The sequence below is a fragment of the Anarhichas minor genome, unplaced genomic scaffold, assembly GCF_050575085.1.
Source record: "Anarhichas minor isolate MPS153535 unplaced genomic scaffold, ASM5057508v1 ptg000073l, whole genome shotgun sequence".
Taxonomy (NCBI): Eukaryota; Metazoa; Chordata; class Actinopteri; order Perciformes; family Anarhichadidae; genus Anarhichas; species Anarhichas minor.
The window spans coordinates 1,092,597-1,106,252 of record NW_027466519.1 but is presented as its reverse complement, the minus strand read 5'-3'; positions in this window follow the sequence as shown (position 1 = coordinate 1,106,252).

Genomic DNA, 13,656 nt, shown 5'->3' with positions numbered 1-13,656 from the left:
ATCCTACAGAGCAAATTAGAGCGTGGGGTCTCTGGATAATCTATTAAACAATGTGTCTTCTTCCAAGTCTGTTTCGCAAACATAATTTGTTATACATGATCATGCCTTCATTTGGTCGCTGTAATGTGCTGTTCCCCAAGATGGATCTGAAATTGGACCGTAGATTGATCCGTCTTCATTAATTCACTTGTTTGTCCATCAATCACATGCCTTAAAAAGATCACTGGTTGTTTTGGTTTTGGCTGGCCCTTACACTGATTGACCAAGGGACATAAAAGATGAATACGGAAATAACATCTTCATTTACAAAGCCATATTTTCTTCAAACGTGTCTTGTTTACTCACTAACAGTCTTCTTTTTCTCCGCCTTTGTTGCTGTGTTTCTCGACTTGACTTCCACCTGTAGATCAGTGGAAGAGAGTGATACCATTGACAGCACTGTGTATCTCCCATGTGAGTACATATGCGTACTTGTGCAAGAGCACGAGACAAACAAAACAAGGATCCACTAATAAAAGCTGCTCAACAGTGCTAATAGACGTCAACAACTCCAGGTGACAAAGCATTGTTTGAGGAATTAAGGGTTTATGATACATAATTCGGTTGACTGGTAAAATATTTGAATTTGCCAATGAAAGAATACTACTGCAAGCTGATGTAAACAAGGCAGGTTTCAAATAAAAAAAAGGTTTTATAAGGTATGAAGTGCAAATGCATGTTCGTTAAGCCTCAAGTATACACACAATGTGTTTTGGTTAGAAATGTTGAATGGCAACAAAACTGCAATCAAAACTTCACCCCTTTAAATGTGCCAGAATAAGAAGTCAGCAACAGACTGCAGCATCTTGAAAATCACTTAGCTGCTGCAAAACTTTGCCCAACTTTTTTAAATGACATGTAGAGGAACCACGTTTGACTGTTTGCCGGTTTGTTTGTGTCGCTGCTTTGTGAAAGTAGTTCAATCAGCTCTGAAAGGCAGCGATGTTACATGTACAAAAAGGATTAAATCTCCATCTCCACTGATTTCCCCTTCTTTTTTCTTCCTTCTTTTTTACTTCCCCAGCAGTTTGTGAGAAATGATCACTTGTGTGGATTGGTGCAGGATGCTGCAAGCCGTTAGACATAGACATGCCAGTAATGAAGATAGGATTTCACCACAGCTCACCTGGGCTGGAACGGTTGGAAGGAGGAGAAGGGAGGAGGCGAGAGGAGAAAACTGAAATTTGTGGGATTCTACTTCCCCCCCAGGCTCCGTCTGGACCCACAGGCAACAGAGGCAGCATCTGCTAAGGGCTAGATGATGGGAGCAGCTAGATTTCCCTGCATCATCTATTTCCTACAGTAAGGATTATGAGATATACACATGCTAGTTGCTGTAGGCTTGAAAAACTACTTTACCAATTAGCACTGAATTGGCATTTTGGACACTCTAATGACTGACTAAAATATCTTATTTCTCTTTGTCCACATGCAGTTACCATTCATTTATACCTTTGTTTTAGTTTCACTGTGGTGAACTGTTAGGAGGTGAGGTATGCACATGTAATGAGAGAGCAAACAGTGGAAATACTGTAATCACTACTGCCTGCAGGGAGTCAATCAGTCAGCAAGCGCTGAGCCTAAAATAAGCAGCAAAAGCGGAATAAATCACGATAAAGTACGGGCTGCATTTCCCGTTTTTCATTTGTCAGAATGACACTGAGAAAACAAGACTAGCAGTGGTGATTAAGCACACAATATTTGACACCTAATAAGTCTGAGATCTGATAGATGGTCCAGAGAGCAGGCGCAGAGAGAAAATGTTTCCAACCTTGTTTTTGTGGCCTGCTGATAATGTTGACAGTTATTCTGTCTCTCAAGCTCCCCACTGTAGGAAAGACCTTCTAATTTTGTTTTCCTGTTGCTTTTCACTGTCATTTGTCTAACAACATGAAGACATATACTGCATAGACAGATACGAAAGAATTGGTCTCTTGTGCTGTATTTCTTGTCCTGTTCAGTGTTCTCGTTGCCCCGCACAGAAGCTGATTTATGAGTCAATTTGTTCCTTCTGGTGTCAATAATGCATTTTTGGAAGGCACACCTTTCATTACTGGAGATGGAGAGCAGAATTTTAATTTGTTTTGATGGTGTAATTAAGTCTCATAAATAGCTCAATCTTGCCACGCATTATGGAAATTTAATATAGGCTGCATCTAGCTATTTACTATTTCTGTAGAGGGAAAAGTCAAACTATACAACAAAGTTTTATGATGTATTGTGTTAATTACTGTAAGCTTTGTTGCTATCATGAAACATGATATGCCAACACACGCAAACAAACACCTCCTTATCTTTTGTTAAGATAGAAAAAGAAACAGCTGAAGATATACACTACACTCCAAACATTAGAGAAAATGTTGAAACATATCCGTACAACCACAGGTCCTATATCTGAATTAGAATGATGTGAAGCATATATAGGTTACTTATTTGGAAAAAAAAAGGTTGAACGTTCAAAAGTTGAAAAAGAGCCTGTAGCCATGCTGAAAGTACACACGGACATTGGTAAGTTTGTAATCCACCAAGACATAAAACGTATCATTCTCAACCACATGTGCATTACAATGTATTTTAAAGTAATACAAACTGAAGTGAGTGCGATTATCTGTAAAAGGTACTTACTACATGTATTTTACGCCATAGAGACAACTTTGACAAGTCCAAGATTATAGTCTTTCTCTCTCTCTGACATTTTCGCACAATTCTTCCATATTTTTCTTGCCTTATTACTTCGTGGTCTGTCATTTTGTCTCCGTGACACCCTCGTTCCCTCTGTATTTCTCCAACGTTTCTTCTCTGCCTCTTCATTTTCTTTCTCTTTTTCTGTGGGTTCTGTATCTCAGCAGCCGTCAGAGCGTTTACAGCAGAAACTGTGGGATGGCCATTTTAAAAGAATGTGAGAGAAAGGTGAGCCAGCCATTTCATCTCTGAAGTAGTGCTCTGACAAAAGTGCTTTGCTTTAAGGATACTTACATTCTATCTGTAACATTGTAACAGTGTGTGCTGCAACTTTGGCAAGACGAGTTCTTCCGTCGCTATGTTTCCCATTTGCTCATGTCTTATTTATTGTACATCTGCATGTTCAATTCCACCTTTGCATGTGCCTTTTTACATTAGTAGCATAAGGTGGTATACGTTATGTTCATGTACAGGGGTGCAGCAAACCTCCGAGGAATTGACAGTGAGGGAGACTTTCATGAGCTTGCACAACCATGTTTTATGAAAAGACCCGTCCACGTCAGACTTACCTTGTTGTTTTTAACTGTCTAAGACACACAATATAGAGAAATAGAGAGAGTGAGCAGTGGACCTGGCAAACTGTAGTGATTGTACTGCTCTCTGAAACTCATGAGCTATAGTAGCACTGCTTAAGGTGAAAGAGAGACTTTGTAAGTGAGGCATCGGTTACCGACCGAACACAAAGCTCCCATCTCCTCGCTCATTTGACTGATTAGCATGCTCTCACCCAGTGCCAGCAGCGTCCATTCTCAGCATGTCTGGTCTCCACAGTGTTGAGTTTCACAAGAGCCAAGAGATTTGGCTCCGACAGAGCGAGGTGGTTAAAGCCTCTCGGTGGGTAGTCAGGGAACTGGTCCCAGCTATGTCCAGGTGCATTTTCTCATAAGTAGAACATTTGGAGAGGATCTTCCCATCGGTACATGGGCTAAACCTGCACCGTGTCGCTGTCCCTGGTGCTGAACATCTTGTGCACTATAGTTGGCTCTCTATTGGATCCGCATTTGGAATCCATAGACAAATGTTAACACATACATTTGATCTTAACTCTTGCATACAAAAATTAAGAACTTTCGTGGATTTATCTCCAAAATGCTCAGCTGGTGAGGGATCAAATTGCTCCCTCCTGGCTAAGCTCTCCAAAAAGCAGCTTTTGGAGTGACTATGTGAAATATTAAATGACTAATTTGAACTGTCCGATTCTCTTTTTTGACAGCCTAATGTGTGTTTGGCAGAGAACTGCATAAGGTGATGTACATGTAATTACATTTGGACAACAAGATCTGCGATGTCTTGAACAGGTAGTACAGTCCCCCAAATCACATGTAGGGCTTTTATACAAAGCACCGTATTTAACTTGGTGGTCGCTTTTAAACTTTGCAACATTGTGATTCATTGTGGACATAATTAAATAGCCGTGTCACACAATGTATGTGTACAGCATGAGCAACCTTCCTAAAATGCAAAGGTACACGTGAGCTTGTGCAGCACGTAGGCGTGTGTGTGTGTGTGTAAGTGAACACTTGTCGGCACATGTCTGCATGCTGAGCGTTATTGTGTTTCCATGGTAGCAGCCTCGCTGAAGTTTCTGACATTTCAATCCTGCCACTCCTAATCCTCGCAAGGATGTTTTGACATGCATACATTTGTTTAGCTACACTTTTAAAAAGCGTGTTCTACCACCAGACAAAATAGTTAGAAAGTCACTTTCTACATTTTTTTAAAAATGTTTTGGATCATTTAGATTTATTTCTAAACAAGGTTTAAACACACATCCATAACAAACTCAGTATCATGTTAAACAAATCTTCTTCTCTGCTAATTGGACAATAACTTGACATTTGAATGAATGCTAAAGCTTTCATATTTTGATCCTCGAATGATGTGTCAATCCATGGTTTGTGAGTGTGTGTAAAATGAGAAGACACCCTGCTGCACCGAAGGTAGCTTCTGACCTGAAATATGGCCGGTACGCTATACTGCCTGTGGAGTTTAGGATACTTGTCCCTGATCTATTAACTGCAGCAGCTGGGATCCATTCTGTCAATACATGTAGACTCCATAGGGAGAGGCCGTTACTATTGGTTATCATCCTTAGGTCCCCTTGGTTGCACACGGTAACTCACTTGTTCCTATGAATGAGCAGAAAGCTGGCTCAAGGGAGTGTAAGAAAAATGATGGTTGTCAGCTGATAAAAAGGTCTGACTTCAAGCCACAGTACAAAACAGTGAGAACCTCTATATAACAAACACGCCTAACTCTGCTGGCGCCCTAATGGAGGGACACTATGCCAATCGTGATGCATTATCAAATACCAGCCGTGTCAAAACCATCAAAACCAACTGCTTGTGTTTCTACTGTTTCTACTCTTCCAAAGCATCACATTAATGAGCTTCTGTGACAGACACAGTTGCAACAAGCAGCAACACATCATCGCTTATCTACTACATTACATTCAAAACTTTGGGGGAATGTTAAACTTAATTGTGAGAGCAAAATATGTGGTGTGGTATGATTTCTTTAAATGAAAGCTTCTGGATATCTCACTGTCTCATTAATACAAAATGGGGAGATGACTTTGTTTTTCATGTGTGCAAAAAAATCAAGCTGAAGGAGCAAACAGCAGCTGAAAGCAGTTATTGATTGTGCACTCGTCTGTGCTAAAAAAGAACAAAGAAATGGAGGCCTGGGGAAATGTGTGCAGCATGGTATGTCTGTTCTGCAGAGTTGGAGGTAAAGTAAGCTGTTTTGTAGTTTCCAGTTGTTCCGTCTTCCTTGTAAATCCATGTTGATTATTGCCGCTCATCAGTGTCGCAACATGTCTTTACACATCTGACAGTAGTAGAACAATGCTGGCATAATCAATCTTTTGTCAATGGATGCCTGATATGGTTAAAAAAAACTAGGTCAGACTGGCTCTCTTTGAAAAAGAACTGATGCTATGTTGCCAGTTACGTCACAGTGGGTGGCTTGTTTCTGACTGGCTGACAGGTGTCAGTCTAAAGTAAATATCAGGATACCTTTGAACCTAGTTCCACACAAACATTGCCAACACCTCTCTATATAAGATGGTTCTATTTCGCCACAGCTTCCACAGGCTTCAGACAGAGCTTGCAGAGTCATAATGAATCACATTGGTTTGCATACTGTAGTTGTGTCTAATAAACTGGCAAATAAAGTACAACCGCACCTCCCATTTTTACAGAATTAAAGAAAGAAGACGAGTGGGAGTTTTTGAGCGGGAGTGTCTAGAATTGTCACTGGGTGTATCTGGTGTTTGCAAGGAAACATTATGAAAAGCAATCCAGGCGTCATTTCAATGTCCAATTGAGAGTCAATTCATTTGCGTTCAATGGAGGTAGATGATGAATGTATCATTTCCTAATCTGTCAAAAAATGTACCTCCTTTTTTATAGCATAGCTGGGCAAGCAGCTCATCCAATAAGCCATGTCTGTGTTTTCCATAGATTTTCTCAAGAGCCACAGCCTTGCTCTGTTTCACATGAAAAGCCCTTTCATTACGATACAGATGCACCCACCCATGCTTTTCTCATGGATGCTCACAGACACATTTCTAAATATTCATGTGACTTGCAGCCTCATGTAAAAGAACACTGCTAACTCTACACTCTGCGCTACCTCTAAACCCCTTAACATCCATTGCACAACTTCTAAATCCAATAACCCCTGCCAATCTATACTTGATGGTAAAATGTAAACAGCTATGTCCCCATCACTGCGATTGGAAAATTTGAGAAAAAGCGTGGGCATACATGAGAGGTGCAGCTTGAGAGCACCACCCGCTGGGCTCACCTCCCTAGGAAGCCAGAAAACAGAATAAACATCTTATTTAATATGGTATTAAAGCAGAACCCCCTCTGTGATGAGGGCTGATGGTATCCCCAAGTGAGAGTCAGAGGTTTGCCCTAGAGAGCAGCAATTACTGCCAGTTATGGGAAAAAAGACTTGCAGGTGGTAACATGTTGATGTGTCTTTGACTCAGATTTAATGACCAGAAGTAGTGGTATTACTAATGAAAACAACAACTATGGACTATTGCCGTCACATGTTTAACGTATATAATAATTCACTAATGAGGAAATGACAAGTTTGACTTGTAGGAGTGTAAATAGTCAAAGGCAGGGTTGGTAATCTTCTTTGAAAACCTTTTTGACATTTTTGTTGAAATTCTCTTTACGTCTTGAAAGCAATCAATTGATTCAAATTGTTCTCACAAAAAAGGAAACAACAAATGTGGTATCTGTGGCTCACCAGAACTGTAATAAGCCTGCCCAATACTTCTGGTGTACTCTAGATTACCAACCCTGCTTTTAAAATAATTAAGCTATTAAAAAAATAGAACAAAAACGCTGTTTGCTTCTGCAGCCTCTTCCATCAGAGCAACCACCTCATTATGTGGTATTGTTGACTATTAATGCAATTGTTTTTGATCACTTTTTTTGTTAAAGGTGTTATTATTTCTCACAGCAGAATTCATGTGTTGCCATTTTCTATGAATGTCAATGTTAATTCCTCGACTGAAGTGACTAAAAAGCAGCAAAGACCCCGGTTGCCATCTGTGTGGCTTTGTGAAATCCAAATACTGATGCGAGAACTCTTCACAAAAGGTGGACATAGTCATACAATAACTGACAACACCAGTAAGTGATTAATAAATGAGATGCCATCAACCCCAAGATTGTTGTGCCGAACGAGCTGTTCAGTATTGCTTGAACTGGAAGGTCTTAGTCGTGTTGTCATCAGCTGTTTCATGTCGTACAGCGTGTTTATATACAGCTTGGCACATAACGTACAAGTTGTTTGTTGGCATATAAAGTGCTTTTGAAAAGAGACCAGGACATATGGTTGAATATTTTTTTTTCCCTATAACCTTTTATGTTTCAGTCCAACTCCAGTAAAAGCAGTTTATGTCCAATACCATAGATACAAGCAGTCCAATTATGGTGTCATCCTTATTTTTCATTCAAAGGTTGAGTTCTGCAGTATATTAAGATGATACAGTGTTTGATGTTTACAAGTTGGATGTCACATGCATTTATTCTCTGTCAGTTTAGAGAAAACAAATCCAAGATAAAAGGAGCCCTTTGATATTTTTTTATTGCATATACCATGTCAACTTGTTTGGGAGGATTTTTCTTGGTGTAACTCTAACGGGAACATTGACTGCATTGTTAGAAATTCAAGCTTTCAAGCCTTCATCAGTCAATGGGCTGCAAGACAGTTGTGGGTTAGATCCAGTAGTATTGATGTCCTTCCCTCCCACAGGGGATGTAAGTGTATTAACTTGAAAAAAACAGCAACAGCATCAACATTCAAACATGGTTTCCTTGCTTTCCGGAGGACTTCAAAAAAGGCTCAAAGGCCACTTTGGGCACTGAAAGTCAATACTTGTGCAAGAAGGAACCAAAACAGTTTCAATTTTATTTTTTTTAAATGAGACAGCAGTCTTATTAAAATACAGACCGCAAACTCTCCCAAGGTAAAGAAAGCTGGGGCTGAAGTGGTATCTTACCTGCTAAATGTGAACTATGGTTTACACAGCATAAACTACAGCTTCTTCTGTTGTTTCAGTTGTGTTGTTTCATGAATTTAAATGTGTTTTCCTCATCCCTGCCTCTTAAATGTCCCCAACTACTGGAGCTGTTTGCTTGGCTTGTGAGCCCTTTAGCCACATGCAGTGATCTGCCTTGTCTTTAGCTGCTGTTAATATCCGCTGCAGAGCGACAGTCATGGAGACTGGCTAAAAGGCCAGAATTGCCTTGTACTTTTCCCTTGAAAAAAATGCTGTTGGTGTTCTTTACACAACACAATTATGAAAGGGGAAGTTGAAGAACAAGGTCAATAAGCAGGAGTAGTGCAAAAAAAAGGGACATTTATTAACAAAAATTAAACACTGTCATTTTCAATAACATTCAATTAAACTAAAGCAAAAGAACATCAAATTAAAGAAAGTGGCAGCCTCACAGCAAGCCAATATACGATTTGAATTGGCTTGAGAATAAGTCACATTATTACTGTGTAGAAATGTCTTGTTTTGCCTCAACTCTGTCTTCTAATTATTTACACAAAGGAAAGTAAAAGGAAATGTGAAGCCAACGACTTGTTAGATGACTCTCTATTTCAGTCAGAAAACTGCTTGTTATATTGTAATTGTTGACTTTGTCCATACCTACAGTGAATAGCTGGTACTTCACATTGCCAGTTCAATGTATGGAAATCTACAATTTGGGGCAGAAATGGAAGGCTTTGGCAGCTCCATCAAACATAACTGGCAATGCTGACAAGGGAAGCTGGTGAGGGATCATGTCCTTTTCACAGCACTAACAACTCCTACTGGTTGATTACAGGATTGTGGGATCTGTTGGGGGTATTGCGGCTGTTGCTACTCAGATGTAGAATGTTCTCCTTAAGCCTTGGTTATACTTTGGACGGTAAAAGGACGGCAAAGGACGGCAAAGGACGGTTGCACAAACATAAGCTGACGTGGAATCGTGCCACACGGAACCCCCACCGCGAAGAGCCGTATCTGATGGTGTGATGTCACTTTGGCTGTGTGGACACTCGCAGCACTCAGAGATGTGGCAAGCATATATCGGGCTTTAGGGTAGAAAGTATCTTGGCAGTGTCCAGTATGTTCAGGGCTTAGGTATGTTAAACTTCATTAGCACCTTGTGAACAATACTAAAATATACAACAATGCAATGAAATTAGTGTGACTAATTGGATCTTTCTTTCAGTGGTGACTTCTACTGTACCTTCAGTGAGTCCATGGCTATGACTGTTGAGTGCTCATTCGCCACGCTAAAAGAAAAATAACAACTTTTTGAGGAACACAATGGGAGAGGCTGAATGTTCATATTATCCATTAAAAATGAACAAGCAAAAAAAGTTGCACTAAAAGTAGATTGTTGAAGAAATTGCAAGGCACAGGGAACACTGTTCAAATTGGTGAGTAGTCACTGATTTGAGGACTAAAGACCATAATAAAGTTTCATAGCAACAGCATGTGTGCACATTGTGGTTTGTGCTGCAGCTGCTTTGGTTTTTATACTATTCATACTTGTATGCTTCCCTGCCTAAGCAATTTACTATTTTACAATTTGGTTCATGTATTAATGCATGTAACACCTTTTTCTAAAATATTGTTAGCAGCTTTAGTTTTAGGAGCATTCTGGGTGAATTCCAGTAGCGCCATACTGAGGAAGGTGGTTGCATTCTAAACTTGGTAGTCTGTTGTATGCACGGGCCATAAAGTGCCCATCTATACAAAGCAATGTACAGTACATGGTTTGCACAATGGGCCCAGTAGAGCAGTTTGCACTCGGGCCTGGCATGGTCTTGCTCCATTACTGATTCTTGCTGCAATGTGGCAAAATCACCACACTGCAACTGTGAGTAACAGCAGTTAGTGATCAACTAACATGATGGCATGCAGAGAAGCAGAACCCTTGTACCGTGAGCCCTCTCTCTAGGTTTTTACTGTCTCCAGACTCAGTACGACACAACACGAGATAGCTAGCATAGCCTCATTCTGCCCATCACAGGATCCTGTTGGCGTACAAGGAGACCTGGATATGGGGAAGGCAGAGCAAACTGTTAAACAGAAAGCAAAGCTGAAGCAAGGCAATGGCCAAAAACATAGGCCTGGACAAAAACAACCAGGGAGATCACCTGCATAATAATTAGCTGAGGCTAATTTTTAAATTACCTTTGGCTGGCATGTAACTATCGGGCCTACCATCAAGCAAACTGTAAAACTGTTAAAACCCCTTCCACGACTGAAGTGTAAAATCATAATTCACCACTCCAGAGGAACGATCTTGGAATGTGTAATGCATGGTGGTGTTCTGTGCCAGCAAAAGTCTGGCACAGCTTTGGTGGTTGTTGCTGAGTAGAGGGACATGAAGCAACAGTTAATTCCCAAGACAATATTAATAGCACTTGGTACTATTTACAAGCAGGTTACCTCTTATCATGTTACCCCTAGTTCTTTTGCTTAATATTATGAAACCATATGGACCATGGGGAATTGAGTACAAAAATAATTGCACCGGGAAAGAATGACAATGACAAAAACATATTAGAATATTGATCATAATTTATTAAACAAATATTTGGATATAACTCTAATATAAGCCAGTAAGTTTACTTAGCATTAATTAGCATTTCGGCTTTTGAATACAAATGAAGTTTAAGCCAAAAGTTAGCCAATATATCAGGCAGGTGAACATCACTCCAGAGGGCTATTTCATAACGTGGGGCTACGTCATATTTGGTTTTGACTGTGGACGTTAACATGGTGAGCAGTTTCGAGCGGAGCATAATACCTGAAGGGGCTAAACCATTGAACCAAAATAGGATCAATGTGAAGGTGTATTTACCTTGTTTTATTCAAATGTCTGGCTGATGCATTTTGATGCAGAAGTAACTGGAGAAAAGACGACTGAGATCTGAAGAAGTCCTGAACAGAATTGATGAGGGCATGAATAACTCTCTCGTAATCCTGACTGGCAGATATTTATTAGCTGCCAGAAATGTAAGATCAGTTTCGTAGAGGGCTTTACATTATTGTCAGAATACCCAGGGAATCAATGCCATTTTCTGCAGGTTTCTGAGGTCAAAATGATGTCTGGAAAGGATCATCTAAGTTTTAAGATCATTAAGCTGCATCCAGTCTTTAATTAAAATGTCTACTAGAAAATTCTAATGTGTTTCAAGCACAACAGAATTGGGAAGATTTAAAGGTAAAACTGGGTATCATCAGCATCAGTTTGGAATAAGACATTGTCAATTCTGCATAAACTGTATAAGGAGCTAAATAATTAGAGGGAGGGTGGGATTGTACATTGGGGATTACCACAACTCATAAAATGCTGAACATGAGAAACAGTATTCCATTTTATCTGAAAACTATACAGTATATCTGTGCGGAGGAATAAAAGAGGATGCAGTATTGCCACACATGAAGGCAATTGGGGGTTCAAAAACAATGAATACTAGGACAAACTGCCACTTTCTTGACTTGCAAAATTATACTTTAAATTGATAAACATCAGATAGTGTAATTCATGGCACGATTCAAACAGGGCCAAAAAACATTTTGTTGGCTTGGATTGTTGATACTTAACTGTTGATACATGGGTCTGATGACAAGTAAGTCAAAAACTGGCTAGATTTGCAGTTACACAATTGAAATCAATAGCATTTGTTAAGTATATTAATGGTTATGTGTCACTGGCTTAAGTAATTAAAATGTCACACTAGTCAGGCTTCATAACTGTGAAATGAAGAGGTTCTGGCTTTCATTCTAACTGGTCTACCACCTCCATCTTTTATCAAGGTCTCTATCCGCGCTGAAGCTTTTTACTAATAAACACAATAAAGCCTGGAAGAGAAAAATAATGAATAACAGAGAGAGAGGGGGGGTTGTGCTAAATCTCGAAGGGAGCCATGAAGGGAAGACTGACATAGAAACAGGAAGAAAAGAGATGAGAGAGCAACTGGAAGACTGTGTTTTTCGACCGTAAAGTTATGTACAGTTGCACATTTTCTGAATGCGATGTTGAAAACACACAGCCAAAAGCTCAAACATAGACAGTCACACTCGACTACGTTAGTTGCATAACTCCCCTGAAACCTGGTGCAGCATACATTTCAGGTCAACTGAAAGTCCTTTGTGGATTCATTTCTGTTGCAGCTCAATGCATGACCTTGAAAATAATATTGTGAACACACAAATGATGGTTGAAAAAACAAAAACTAAACATGTGCATTCAAGTGAGTGTTAATCTGAAATACTTTGATCGTATCTCCACAATCTCCGCATGGGATGCTATCTTGGACCTCTTAATGAAGTTATCAGTCACAGGTGTTTATGCCCTCGAGAGTGAGTCTCGTCTGCTGTCAGGACACATTGTTCCACCTGTGAAGAAGAGGCGATAAAGAGATTAGCGGTTGCACTCGCAATGGTAGCGAGGCCTCTGAATAGACAGAGAGATGAAAAGGGAAGATGGAGAAAGATAGAGACGTGCGAGTGAGAAAATGTGCGTCATAGCCCGCTTGGTCAGCTGCCATTGTCTGTGATCTCAGGGAGTGTGAAAATGGACGCAGTAGTCTTTCAGTACTGACATGTTGTCCCTCAAGTGGATCATTAATGTGTTCTTTCTTGAATATTGGTATGCCAGTGAGATGGAACAATCCGTGTGCCACCTTTGTCATCCAATCGGCTCCTTCTTTTGCTTTATGCCCCCCAAATACCTCTTTTAATTCTTACTGAAGGAAATGGGATTATTGTCCAATTGTCCAATAGCCTATAGTCGTGATAAGAGTCTTTCAGCACTGGGAGGAAATTACAGAGATTGTTGGTAATATTGTTGAAAAGTCTTTGTTGCTGCCTCTCTGTGTTTGTGTCACTTGTCACATCACATGGGGCTCGTCTTATCTTTGCAATATCTGGCTTCGCAAAACCAAACAGCGTCAATCATGGTAAACTGGTCTCATGAAGGTCGTGATCAATTTGCTGTCAACCGCGGTGATTCCAATCCAGCTCTGAGCACAATGTGACAAATTGACTATCACATTCCCCGTAGGCCACAGCAAAGATACTGCTAACCTCACACAATCGCTTTTGGTGCAGCAGCGTTGTAGACGCAGCCCACACTTCAAATATTTTGAGACGTAAATACATTTTTTTTGGTCTCAAATGACTAAGTATGAATTCATTTATAATTCACATGCAAGGTAAGATCTGTAGTTATGCAGAGTACTTTAGGTGTTGAGGAGTGTTTTGGACATGTGAAAGAGATTATTGCAAAGATAGAAATATGCAAAGAATAATGCTATATATATATTTGCATT